Source organism: Rhinoderma darwinii, unplaced genomic scaffold (genome assembly GCF_050947455.1).
Source record: "Rhinoderma darwinii isolate aRhiDar2 unplaced genomic scaffold, aRhiDar2.hap1 Scaffold_673, whole genome shotgun sequence".
NCBI classification, from domain to species: Eukaryota; Metazoa; Chordata; class Amphibia; order Anura; family Rhinodermatidae; genus Rhinoderma; species Rhinoderma darwinii.
In genome coordinates this window covers 172002-183764 of record NW_027464231.1, presented here as the reverse complement: position 1 = coordinate 183764, position 11763 = coordinate 172002, and the positions used below count along the sequence as shown (strand labels likewise).

The 11763-nt window shown below is 43.6% G+C and overlaps 1 protein-coding gene across 1 annotated transcript in view; it reads left to right on the top strand.

Annotated features, from left to right (window-relative positions):
* Positions 1-1703: 1703 nt before the first annotated feature.
* The window catches only part of LOC142728081 (uncharacterized), a 64241-nt gene continuing 54181 nt past the window's right edge, over positions 1704-11763 (top strand). The window contains exon 1 of the mRNA XM_075849098.1: positions 1704-2231. The gene's annotated coding sequence lies outside the window, so the exon portion shown is untranslated. The remainder of the gene's footprint in view (positions 2232-11763) is intronic.

The following is an 11763-nucleotide window of genomic DNA, read 5'->3' as shown; positions in this document are numbered from 1 at the left end:
TAGCAGCTATGGGGGCATTATACTGTGTAGCAGCTATGGGGCATTATACTGTGTCACAGCTATGGAGGCATTATACTGTGTAGCAGCTATGGGGGCATTATACTGTGTCACAGCTATGGGGGCATTATACTGTGTAGCAGCTATGGGGCATTATACTGTGTCACAGCTATGGAGGCATTATACTGTGTAGCAGCTTTGGAGGCATTATAATGTGTCACAGCTATGGAGACATTATACTGTGTAGCAGCTATGGGGGCATTATACTGTGTCACAGCTATGGGGCATTATACTGTGCAGCAGCTATGGGGGCATTATACTGTGTAGCAGCTATGGAGGCATTATACTGTGTAGCAGCTATGGGGGCATTATACTGTGTAGCAGCTATGGGGACATTATACTGTGTCGCAGCTATGGAGGCATTATACTGTGTCACAGCTATGGAGGCATTATACTGTGTAGCAGCTATGGAGGCATTATACTGTGTAGCAGCTATGGAGGCATTATACTGTGTCACAGCTATGGGGGCATTATACTGTGTAGCAGCTATGGAGGCATTATACTGTGTCACAGCTATGGGGGCATTATACTGTGTAGCAGCTATGGAGGCATTATACTGTGTCACAGCTATGGAGGCATTATACTGTGTAGCAGCTATGGAGGCATTATACTGTGTAGCAGCTATGGAGGCATTATACTGTGTCACAGCTATGGGGGCATTATACTGTGTAGCAGCTATGGAGGCATTATACTGTGTAGCAGCTATGGAGGCATTATACTGTGTAGCAGCTATGGAGGCATTATACTGTGTAGCAGCTATGGAGGCATTATACTGTGTAGCAGCTATGGAGGCATTATACTGTGTAGCAGCTATGGAGGCAATATACTGTGTCACAGCTATGGGGGCATTATACTGTGTAGCAGCTATGGGGGCATTATACTGTGTAGCAGCTATGGGGGCATTATACTGTGTAGCAGCTATGGGGGCATTATACTGTGTAGCAGCTATGGAGGCATTATACTGTGTAGCAGCTATGGAGGCATTATACTGTGTAGCAGCTATGGGGGCATTATACTGTGTAGCAGCTATGGGGCATTATACTGTGTCACAGCTATGGGGGCATTATACTGTGTAGCAGCTATGGAGGCATTATACTGTGTAGCAGCTATGGAGGCATTATACTGTGTAGCAGCTATGGGGGCATTATACTGTGTAGCAGCTATGGAGGCATTATACTGTGTAGCAGCTATGGAGGCATTATACTGTGTAGCAGCTATGGGGGCATTATACTGTGTAGCAGCTATGGGGGCATTATACTGTGTAGCAGCTATGGGGGCATTATACTGTGTAGCAGCTATGGAGGCATTATACTGTGTAGCAGCTATGGGGGCATTATACTGTGTAGCAGCTATGGGGGCATTATACTGTGTAGCAGCTATGGAGGCATTATACTGTGTAGCAGCTATGGGGGCATTATACTGTGTAGCAGCTATGGAGGCATTATATTGTGTATCAGCTATGGGGGCATTATACTGTGTCGCAGCTATGGGGACATTATACTGTGTCGCAGCTATGGAGGCATTATACTGTGTAGGGTCAGCTAAGGGGAAAATTATACTGTGTAGAGGCAGCTGTGAAGGGCATTATACTGTGGGGGCAGCTATGGTTGGCAATATACTGTGGGGGCAGCTATGGGGGACATTATACTGAGCAATTATAAGAGCTGCAGGTCCAAGGGGGAAGACGCTGTGTAGCACAATATACAAGGGGGGATTGTTGTATAGCACTATATAGAAAGGAGTGCTGTGTATCACTATATCTAAGGGGGATTGCTGTGTAGCACTATATACAAGAGGGGGAGGGCTACGTGTCTCTATTTACAGAGGGGGAGGACTGTGTAGCGCTATTTACAGGGGGCTGTGTGTGGTGCTATCTACAGTGTTTGACACAATTATATTCAGGGGCGCAGTCTATGGTGCTATAATATTTAGGGGCTCAGTGTTTGTACTATTTTATTCAGGGTCGCAGTGTTTGGTGCTATTATATTTAGGGGCACAGTGTGTGGCACCATGATAATATTATCTTTGTTTATAGGTGTGGAAATGTTGGAAAAGTGAGGAGCCAAAGACATCTGAGTGGCAAATTCTGCAGAAATGGGTCATGGCCGGGAAAAGTCGTCATGAAGTCTGGACCGGATGGAGAAGAAAAGAGGAAAAAAACGACGTCGTCACCTGTGAGTCACTAGATAATCTGTCATCTCTACTGACATGTTTATTATGGGAAATCCTTATATTTCACAAAGTCTTTGTGCAGTTCAGGACTGATAGACAAATAAGTGTTACTATTCCCCTTGTCAGGAGAATGTGTCCATACACGGTGCGATACTGTCAGCAATGGTTGGAGACTGTCAGTATGTGGGGACACAGTTTTTTGACAAGGGGAGTAGTAACACCCATTTGTTAATGTCTGGGAAAAAAAGGAAGTGTTAACAATAGTTACAGGGCGGTCGGTGGAGAATGGGGGCCCAAGTTTGGATAACATCCCAGGGCCTATTGTCTACTTAATCCGCCACTGGTTCTGCTTCCGATTTTTCAGCTGAAAACATTGTGTGTGAACATACCCTTAGAACGATGAAAGTGAAGTGAATGACTTTTCAGTTGATCGGTTCCCACGCCGTGTATTTCAGGCGTTTTTTTTGCACATTTTACGTGCCAAAAACCTCATAAAAAAAACGCTTAATTACACTTGATTTTGCGTGTTTGGGGGGATTTGTGTTTGTGTGTGTGCGTGTGTGTGTGCGTGTGTGTGTGTGGGGGGGGGGGTGCTCGCCGCTGATTCTTCAAAACAGCTGATAAGCGGCTATGAAGTATCAGCGGCGCCCGTGCACACTCCGCTCTGCTACACACACACGCACACACACACACACACACACACACACACACACACACACACACACACACACACAATCACAATGAGGGCAGGGCTTGTCCTGAGTGCACTGTCTCTTATGGACAGAGTTATAGTCACATGAACCCCGTCTGTTGAACCGGTAACCTAGGTTCGATCACATGACAGAGGGGGATCATCAAAAACCCTGTGCACCCTCAGCCCGTCCATCCAGCCCTTTGCTGGTTATATCTGCTGGGAAAGCTGGGTGACCACCATTACTCCCTCCTACTGGAGTGTGTTTGGGGATGTGACTAATGAACCTCTCACACTCCAGTAGGAGAGGTAATGGTGGTCACCCAGCTTTCCCAGACCCCTGAACGGTAAATCTCTCTCGTTTTGCTGAGACTGTTTGGGAATGTGACTAATGAACCTCTCAGTCTCAGCACTACAAGGGGGATTTATCGTTCAGGAGTCTGTGAAAGCTGGGAGACCAACATTACCCCTCCTACTGGAGTGTGAGAGGTTCATTAGTCACATCCCCAAACACACTCCAGTAGGAGGGGTAATGGTGGTCACCCAGCTTTCCCAGACCCCTGAACGGTAAATCTCTCTAGTTGTGCTGAGACTGTTTGGGAATGTGACTAATGAACCTCTCAGTCTCAGCACAACAAGAGAGATTTATTGTTCAGGGGTCTGGGAAAGCTGGGTACCACACTAACAGTGGGCATATTGTTTATCACCCAGCTTTCCCAGGACAGTTACATCATGTGTCCTTTATACAGAGTCTCCTGCACGACTACAGGGGGGCCCGTCAGGTGGGGGGGTCTGTCAGGGGGGCGGGGCAAGCTGGGGGGGGGACGTCGGGGGTCACGAGAGCGGGGGTCTGTGAGAGAGAGAGGGACAGACCGAGACACATCTTACCTGCAGTGCAGCTGGTCTTCATGATGGCGCCTGCTCTCTCCCTGCAAACAGCTGCTCTGCTGTGTGACTATGACCTGCGTCTGCGCAGTACAGAGCCAGATAGCAGAGGCAATGGACAGGAGCCGTTCATTTACTCCTATGCACTGTAGCTGCCGTATTCCATCTCTGTATGTGTCGTTAATCAACACATACAGAGATGACAAAAAAAATGGCAGTCCCCATAGAGAAGAAAAAGACAGAAAAAAATAAAAAGTGCAACAAAAAAACACAAATTAATTAAAATTTATTTTAATGACCTACTAAAAGCAATAGTATATAAAAAATAAAATTAGTGACACCTTCCCTTTAAAGAGCTGCAACAGTGTGTATATATGTATGTATGTATGTATGTGTGTGTATATGTATGTGTGTATATATATATATGTATGTGTGTGTATGTATGTGTATATATGTATGTATGTGTATATATGTATGTGTGTATGTATGTGTATATATGTATGTGTGTATGTATGTGTATATATGTATGTGTGTATGTGTGTGTATGTGTATATATGTGTGTGTATGTGTATATATGTGTGTGTATGTATGTGTATATATGTGTGTGTATGTGTATATATGTATGTGTATGTATGTGTATATATGTATGTATGTGTATATATGTATGTGTATGTATGTGTATATATGTATGTGTATATATGTATGTATGTGTATATATATGTGTATATATTTATATATATATAACGCACACGCACACACAGAAATAACATGGATAAATATATTTTAAAAAATTAAAAAATTGTTTATTTTTCAATTTTTTTTGTGATTTTTCTGCTCATAATAAAATTGTAAAACATGGAATTAATTAAACTAATCTAGAAAATGAAAGCCTCATAAGTCTTGTAAAAATCAAAGTTAAAATAGTTGTGATATTCAAAGCGGTTGCAAAGTTATTATCGTCTAAAGAAGTGCAAATCAGAAATGGAAAATGTGACCTGGACGCAGGGGCATCAATGACCCCTGGTCATGAAAGGGTTAATTATGTACAGAAAATAGAATTGACAAAATCTACAATCAATATATATATATACCGTATTTTTCGGACTATAAGGCGCAGTTTTTAGCAAGAATAAATCTTGCTAACAAGTCCCTGCGTGTTCTAGTCGGCAGTGCCGGGCCCCCTGACCGCTCCTTACTTAACCCCTTCCCGACCCGTGATGTGCCAGCACATCATCAGGCGGGGAGGGGATGATGTATGGAGCGGGCTCACGCGCTGAGCCTGCTCCATACACTGCAGGTGTCAGCTTCTGACACGCTGCACTACCGGCTAGGAACAGAGATGGCGCTGTTTAGTTAAATACTGCGGTCAATAGCGACCGCGGCATTTATATTGGTTTTCCTACGAAGGACATTTATGACATATCCACAGGTGTAATATCTCTAGAACGGGGCCCCCTAAGCCCCATTCCATCTTACCCGGCTCCGCGGTCTTCCGGCCACTTCACTTCCTGGTTACATGTTCGAGTTACGCAAACAGCGTAACTCTCTGAGCTACGCAGTTTCCGCAACTCCCATAGAACTGAATAGTAGTTACGGCTACAGAGTAGCACGCTACGCTGCTTCTATAACTGACATTCACTACTATGGGAGTTCCGGAAACAGCGTAGCTCAGCGAGTTACGCTGTTTCCGTAACTCATCCATGTATTGCAGTGTATTGTACCAGCGATCTAATGATCACTGGTTCAAGTCCCCTAGGGGAACTAATAAAATGTGTGTAAAAAAAAAAACATTTCCCATTATTCCCCAAGAACAATGTAAAAATAATAACAAAATTGGTATCGCTGCATCGGTAAAAGTCCAGAACTATTACAACATAGCATTATTTGACTCACACAGTGAACGGTGTAACAATGTTTTATTTAAAACCCCCGACTGTCTGTATTCTTCTACCATATTACGTTATAAATGGCCGCTCTGTTGTAACGGTTCACTGGGATACGCTTCTTGTGATGTCATCTAGAATGTGGGCAGATTCTATTTCTCTGAGCGTGACGTCCTCTAGAGAATCTGAGCGTGATGTCATGTGAAGGGCGGGGCCTGTGATCTGCATGTGTTCCGTTTGCACATAATGGCCCTCAGGTTGTGACATCATCAAGTTTATAAATTGGGGTCACACATTGACCGCGGTGTCAGTTTCTCTTGCTGGCTCTCATCATGGACGTGTCTCATATGAAGAAGAGGAGGATGGTGATGTTTCCAATGATGAGTGTTGTAGAGAAGATGGAGGTTGGCGGACGCCAATTTCCGGAGGACGTGGAGATGGAGGAGGAGGATGAGAAGATGGAGGTTGGCGGACGCCAGTTTCCAGAGGACGTGGAGATGGAGGAGGAGGATGAGAAGATGGAGGCTGGCGGACGCCAGTTTCCAGAGGACGTGGAGATGGAGGATGGGAAGATGGAGGTTGGCGGACGCCAATTTCCAGCTCCTGATGTGGAGATGGACGACCTTTCGGGGGCTACGGTTAACATCAGGGCCTCCAACCCCCGAAAGAGAAAGTGGCCATTTTAGTAACATCTGCCACTTGGGGCCCATTTACCATCAGGGCCCCCAACCCCCGGGAGAGATAGCGGCCATCTTATTTCCATCTGCCGCTCGGGGCCCATTTACCATCTTTAGGTGAGGTAAGTGCCGTCCACTGATGATCTTCTCACCTCACGACTCTTCTACAGCCGCCTGGACACTGAATTTCTGATTTGTTTTGCAGTTGTCACCCCAACATCGTGGTCTTTACCACCTAAACCATCTGAAATTCCCATGAAGACTCCTCCAGTGATGAGCAGACGCGAGATCCGGTAAGTCTGACGTCTTCCGCTCGTCTTCATCTTCTCCTTGTGGTGAAGGTTTTGTGAATTTTTTTGCTTATTTGTATTTTTTCCTTTTCTAGGATCCGACTTTGAAAAATATGAAAAAAGTTTTCGGTTTCTTCTGATCCAGGATCGAGCTGTGTAAGGGTGGACTGGCGGCCATATCCACGGGTGAAGAAGGACCCTCCCCCTCTTCATCTCACCGATCATCGCATGTTAAAGGGCCGGAGCCACAGAAAACCGCACAGAAATTCTACCAGATTCTATAATAAACAGATTTATTTTTACCATTTTTAGTGTTTTCATTTCTAGATTGGGGAATTTATCCAGGGAACCTGTGTTCTATGGGGGTCCGAAGGTCATAGGTGTAATACTCTGCAGAATATATCACTATGTATCTGTCAGGAGGTGGAGAGGACAGAGCAATGTTCTGCAGATCTGTAGAGAGGTCAGTGGTGCAATAATCTGCAGAATATATCACTCTGTATCTGTCAGGAGGTGGAGAGGACAGAGCAATGTTCTGCAGATATCTAGAGAGGTCAGTGGTGTAATAATCTGCAGAATATATCACTCTGTATCTGTCAGTAGAGGACAGAGCAATGTTCTGCAGATCTGTAGAGAGGTCAGTGGTGTAATAATCTGCAGAATATATCACTCTGTATCTGTCAGTAGAGGACAGAGCAATGTTCTGCAGATCTGTAGAGTGGTCAGTGGTGTAATAATCTGCAGAATATATCACTCTGTATCTGTCAGTAGAGGACAGAGCAATGTTCTGCAGATCTGTAGAGAGGTCAGTGGTGTAATAATCTGCAGAATATATCACTATGTATCTGTCAGTAGAGGACAGAGCAATGTTCTGCAGATCTCTAGAGAGGTCAGTGGTGTAATAATCTGCAGAATATATCACTCTGTATCTGTCAGTAGAGGACAGAGAAATGTTCTGCAGATCTGTAGAGAGGTCAGTGGTGTAATAATCTGCAGAATATATCACTCTGTATCTGTCAGTAGAGGACAGAGCAATGTTCTGCAGATCTGTAGAGAGGTCAGTGGTGTAATAATCTTCAGAATATATCACTCTGTATCTGTCAGTAGAGGACAGAGCAATGTTCTGCAGATCTGTAGACAGGTCAGTGGTGTAATACTCTGCAGAATATATCACTATGTATCTGTCAGTAGAGGACAGAGCAATGTTCTGCAGATTTCTAGAGAATTCAGTGGTGTAATAATCTGCAAAATATATATCACTCTGTATCTGTCATGTGATACAGGAGCAATGTTCTGCAGATCTGTAGAGAGGTCAGTGGTGTAATAATCTGCAGAATATATCACTATGTATCTGTCATGTGATACAGGAGCAATGTTCTGCAGATCTCTAGAGAGGTCAGTGGTGTAATAATCTGCAGAATATATCACTATGTATCTGTCAGGAGGTGGAGAGGACAGAGCAATGTTCTGCAGATCTGTAGAGAGGGCAGTGGTGTAATAATCTGCAGAATATATCACTCTATCTGTCAGTAGAGGAGCAATGTTCTGCAGATCTGTAGACAGGTCAGTGGTGTAATAATCTGCAGAATATATCACTATGTATCTGTCAGTAGAGGACAGAGCAATGTTCTGCAGATCTGTAGAGAGGTCAGTGGTGTAATAATCTGCAGAATATATCACTATGTATCTGTCAGTAGAGGACAGAGCAATGTTCTGCAGATCTGTAGACAGGTCAGTGGTGTAATAATCTGCAGAATATATCACTATGTATCTGTCAGTAGAGGACAGAGCAATGTTCTGCAGATCTGTAGAGAGGTCAGTGGTGTAATAATCTGCAGAATATATCACTCTGTATCTGTCAGTAGAGGACAGAGCAATGTTCTGCAGATCTGTAGACAGGTCAGTGGTGTAATAATCTGCAGAATATATCACTCTGTATCTGTCAGTAGAGGACAGAGCAATGTTCTGCAGATCTGTAGACAGGTCAGTGGTGTAATACTCTGCAGAATATATCACTCTGTATCTGTCAGTAGAGGACAGAGCAATGTTCTGCAGGTCTGTAGAGAGGTCAGTGGTGTAATAATCTGCAGAATATATCACTATGTATCTGTCAGTAGAGGACAGAGCAATGTTCTGCAGATCTGTAGACAGGTCAGTGGTGTAATAATCTGCAGAATATATCACTCTGTATCTGTCAGTAGAGGACAGAGCAATGTTCTGCAGATCTGTAGAGAGGTCAGTGGTGTAATAATCTGCAGAATATATCACTCTGTATCTGTCAGTAGAGGACAGAGCAATGTTCTGCAGATCTGTAGAGAGGTCAGTGGTGTAATAATCTGCAGAATATATCACTATGTATCTGTCAGTAGAGGACAGAGCAATGTTCTGCAGATCTGTAGAGAGGTCAGTGGTGTAATAATCTGCAGAATATATCACTATGTATCTGTCAGGAGGTGGAGAGGACAGAGCAATGTTCTGCAGATCTGTAGAGAGGTCAGTGGTGTAATACTCTGCAGAATATATCACTCTGTATCTGTCAGTAGAGGACAGAGCAATGTTCTGCAGATCTGTAGAGAGGACAGTGGTGTAATAATCTGCAGAATATATCACTATGTATCTGTCAGTAGAGGACAGAGCAATGTTCTGCAGATATCTAGAGAGGTCAGTGGTGTAATAATCTGCAGAATATATCACTATGTATCTCTCAGGAGGTGTAGAGGACAGAGCAATGTTCTGCAGATCTGTAGAGAGGTCAGTGGTGTAATAATCTGCAGAATATATCACTCTGTATCTGTCAGGAGGTGGAGAGGACAGAGCAATGTTCTGCAGATCTGTAGACAGGTCAGTGGTGTAATAATCTGCAGAATATATCACTATGTATCTCTCAGGAGGTGTAGAGGACAGAGCAATGTTCTGCAGATCTGTAGAGAGGTCAATGGTGTAATAATCTGCAGAATATATCACTCTGTATCTGTCAGTAGAGGACAGAGCAATGTTCTGCAGATCTGTAGACAGGTCAGTGGTGTAATAATCTGCAGAATATATCACTCTGTATCTGTCAGTAGAGGACAGAGCAATGTTCTGCAGATCTGTAGAGAGGTCAGTGGTGTAATAATCTGCAGAATATATCACACTGTATCTGTCAGTAGAGGACAGAGCAATGTTCTGCAGATCTGTAGAGAGGTCAGTGGTGTAATAATCTGCAGAATATATCACTCTGTATCTGTCAGGAGGTGGAGAGGACAGAGCAATGTTCTGCAGATCTGTAGAGAGGTCAGTGGTGTAATAATCTGCAGAATATATCACTCTGTATCTGTCAGTAGAGGACAGAGCAATGTTCTGCAGATCTGTAGACAGGTCAGTGGTGTAATAATCTGCAGAATATATCACACTGTATCTGTCAGTAGAGGACAGAGCAATGTTCTGCAGATCTGTAGAGAGGTCAGTGGTGTAATAATCTGCAGAATATATCACTCTGTATCTGTCAGGAGGTGGAGAGGACAGAGCAATGTTCTGCAGATCTGTAGAGAGGTCAGTGGTGTAATAATCTGCAGAATATATCACTATGTATCTGTCAGTAGAGGACAGAGCAATGTTCTGCAGATCTGTAGACAGGTCAGTGGTGTAATAATCTGCAGAATATATCACTCTGTATCTGTCAGCAGAGGACAGAGCAATGTTCTGCAGATCTCTAGAGAGGTCAGTGGTGTAATAATCTGCAGAATATATCACTCTGTATCTGTCTGGAGGCTTTTTGGCATTTTTCTTGAAAATATAAACAATTGCTGGTAAATTTATACATTTTCTAACGACATAAAACAGAAGGACAGATAAAGTAATGCCAACAAGGGACAATATATTACCCCCCCCCCCATAAAAAGTGGGGGTGAAATGTCCGAATGTTTCTCTTATTCTGCAGATATCATTTTATTCCTTTATTTCACTAACACAGCAGATGATAACAGAGAATCACAGCTCAATATTTATTACCCCGATTCTGCAGTGTTTAGTGATATGACATATGTGGCCCTAGTGTGCCATGTGACTTATTGGACTCTTTGCGGAGCAACTCACGCGGCGGCAGAAACGGGAGAACAAATATGAAAGACCCCCAGTTTGTGCAAAGTGAAATTGAGCTGGGCAGCATAAAGCACCCGTCAGCTGAGTGGTCCCTCCTATAAGAGCAGGGGGCCCCGGCATTTGCCCGGTTCGACCATGTGTGTACGGTGGCCCTGATCTGTGTCCTGAGAACGCAGATGCAGTTGACACCGGGACATGCCAGCGGCCGATCGGGATACCACCTGGAATCTGGGACTGTTGGGAGGTATGGAGACCCTCCCCAAATGACCCCATTTTGGATTCTACACCCCTCAGGGTGAGCATTTAGGGCTGCAGTGAGCATTTTGACTCCACAGGTGTTACATCGATTGTATTAGAATTGAGCAGTGGAAATAAAAAGTTGTTTTAGCTCAAAATTTCTTTATATTCAAAAAGAAAGAAACGATAACAAGGAGTACATCAGGGTATATGTAATATGTGAGGAGTACATCAGGGTATATGTAATCTGTGAGGAGTACATCAGGGTATATGTAATATGTGAGGAGTACATCAGGATATATGTAATATGTGAGGAGTACATAAGGTTATATGTAATATGTGAGGAGTACATCAGGGTATATGTAATCTGTGAGGAGTACATCAGGGTATATGTAATCTGTGAGGAGTACATCAGGGTATATGTAATCTGTGAGGAGTACATCAGGGTATATGTAATCTGTGAGGAGTACATCAGGGTATATGTAATATGTGAGGAGTACATCAGGGTATATGTAATCTGTGAGGAGTACATCAGGATATATGTAATATGTGAGGAGTACATCAGGGTATATGTAATCTGTGAGGAGTACATCAGGGTATATGTAATCTGTGAGGAGTACATCAGGGTATATGTAAGATGTGAGGAGTACATCAGGGTATATGTAATCTGTGAGTACATCAGGATATATGTAAGATGTGAGGAGTACATCAGGGTATATGTAATATGTGAGGAGTACATCAGGGTATATGTAATATGTGAGGAGTACATCAGGGTATATGTAATCTGTGAG